Source organism: Aplysia californica, unplaced genomic scaffold (assembly GCF_000002075.1).
Source record: "Aplysia californica isolate F4 #8 unplaced genomic scaffold, AplCal3.0 scaffold00352, whole genome shotgun sequence".
NCBI lineage: Eukaryota > Metazoa > Mollusca > Gastropoda > Aplysiida > Aplysiidae > Aplysia > Aplysia californica.
The window spans coordinates 288,807-290,885 of record NW_004797622.1 but is presented as its reverse complement, the minus strand read 5'-3'; the positions used below and the strand labels follow the sequence as shown (position 1 = coordinate 290,885).

Genomic DNA, 2,079 nt, shown 5'->3' with positions numbered 1-2,079 from the left:
GAGTTTCGACTAACAAGAAATGTCAAGCAGTAAGTACGTAAGTAAGTAAGTACGTAAGTAAGTAAGTACGTAAGTAAGTAAGTACGTAAGTAAGTAAGTAAGTAAGTAAGTACGTAAGTACGTTTTTGCACCCCCATCGACACAATACTACTAATAATAAATCGACTTTTCCTACCCAAGAATTCTAAAGTTATATCTGCTCAGTACTTAGTCTTGAGAAATGTGACGTTGAAAATGTTAAGCTTCACAACACTTCAAGCGTTTTAGAATGCAACTTTTTGAATATCTTGATTGTGACTTAGAATAATTTTACAATTTGGGTGGAGCAAATAGAACATTTGGGGTTTCTCATGGTACATGTATTAGTAACTTAATACTGCCAAAATGTCAGCTATAACTTTGTAATTATATGGTAGCGATTTGAATAGTTCAAATTCTCGCTCAACAGCAAGCTCTATGCACTTTAAAATCTATATTATTACCCAAGAAGACCTGATGGCACTCTGAAACAATTTCAGCTTCCAGGAAGCACACAGCACAAACTGCCATTTTATAGGCGCTAAAACACTAACGTACTGACAATATCCTTCGCTGTCTAATGCTGGTACCCATTCCCACTTAGGTGAAAGAAAGAAAATCTGTGTAAAGTGCCTTTCCCCAAGGACACAACATCGGATATGAGGCTCGAACCCCTGAAACTGCAACCTCACGATTATGAGTCCAGTAGCCTAACTTCAGTCTGTTTGTTTGTATGTTTGTTTGCTTGTTTGTTTGTTTGTTTATTTGTATATTTGCTAGGGGATTTTTTTCTAAGCTTGAGTAGAACCACGAATGTAGAGACACGGAGCAACACCCTCTACACGCCCAGTTTCACCATCATCACATAGTCATCAAGGCTATCACCACAAGCACAACAAGCACAACAACCACAACAATCACAACAACCACAACAATCACAAAAACCACAACAATCACAACAACCACAACCACAACCACCACCATCACAATCATCAAGGTCATCACCACAACCACAATCATCAGCATCACCACTACCTTGATCACCACAAGCACCACCATCTCAATCGTCAACATCACCACCATCGTCATCGCCACAACCATCATCACCACGATCATCAACATCACCACTACCATGATCACCACAACCACAACCACCACCGCCACCACCACCACACATATACACACACACACACACACACACACACACACACAGACATACATGCTCACTCACTCTTTCTCAAAAATGCTCAAACAAACGGAAAAAGGAGGACGGGAGAATCCTAAACAAAGACACAATTTTTGAAAGGCGATAAGTGACAGAGAAATACTGTATTTTTTTTATAGACCAGGGGTGAATTCACCGCTGAATTCGACGGCCAGGCTTAAGAATGGCCATTTTGGGAACTGCGCATTTTAAGGAAGTTTGACATTCTAGTTTTTAAAAAAAATTGACACTAACATACAAAAATAATTCACAGTGCATACAGTTTTGGCCTTTTACTTGTTTAAGGAGAAGGAAATTTTGTTAATTTTCATTTTGTGCGCAACTTTTTCCCCACATGTCTGTATCTCCATTGAAGTTTAAAAGTAGATTTTTAAAAAGGTATTTCAGTATTTACAGCAACCGGGCTTCTAACATTCTATCCATGGTATGAATTGTTTAGGGTAGTTTCTGTGTGCCTCGAAATGTCAGCGAAATGCTTTTTTTCTGAGGGGGGGGGGGCTGATTTTGTTTTGTTTTTCAATGTACAATCTTCCTTATTTTCAAAGTCTAATACCTTTTTACCTTTTTCTCTTTTAATATTATATTGTAGCAAATATCTTTAACCACTTTAACTAACGACAAAGTGGGTGGTTCGCGGAAGCTCTTGTGTGGCCTGCTCCTACTTTCCTTTTAACATGTGGTGAGGGGGCTCTCGTGGCCTTGAGGTTAAGGTGTTGGCCTCTCATTTAAAGGTCCCGGGTTTGAATCCGGGTAGCGACCGAAAAATGTTCTTCTCTAAAATTGTCTCCTTTCACCTCCTTTCCTGCTCTCTAGCAATGTTCTGTTGTCTGCTTTCA

At 39.3% G+C, this 2,079-nt stretch overlaps 1 protein-coding gene across 1 annotated transcript in view; it reads left to right on the top strand.

Annotated features, from left to right (window-relative positions):
• Positions 1 to 2,079, top strand: part of LOC101860829 (transient receptor potential cation channel subfamily M member 8) — a gene marked incomplete in the record, with an annotated part of 11,612 nt that overhangs the window by 928 nt on the left and 8,605 nt on the right.